Genomic DNA, 260 nt, shown 5'->3' on the forward strand with positions numbered 1-260 from the left:
GGCGGGTGCGAACCCCGCGGGTGCTTGCAACTTTCTTTCCAGTCGCACGTTCTTTGGGGTCTTGTCTGACTGGGAAACCCCTTTGCTGGCCGCTAAGCACACTCGGCGGGAGCGAGGCGCGCGGCGTAATTAAGCCGCAGCCCAGACGCGGCGAAAACACCAATTAAAGAAAACAAGCCAAGAGTGGAAACTACTAACACAAGACCCGTGTTGTGGCCACCGAGAACCCTCTGGCTTCATTAAGACTCAGTGCCACTCCG

Source organism: Myotis davidii, unplaced genomic scaffold (assembly GCF_000327345.1).
Source record: "Myotis davidii unplaced genomic scaffold, ASM32734v1 scaffold170, whole genome shotgun sequence".
In the NCBI taxonomy this organism is placed as follows: Eukaryota; Metazoa; Chordata; class Mammalia; order Chiroptera; family Vespertilionidae; genus Myotis; species Myotis davidii.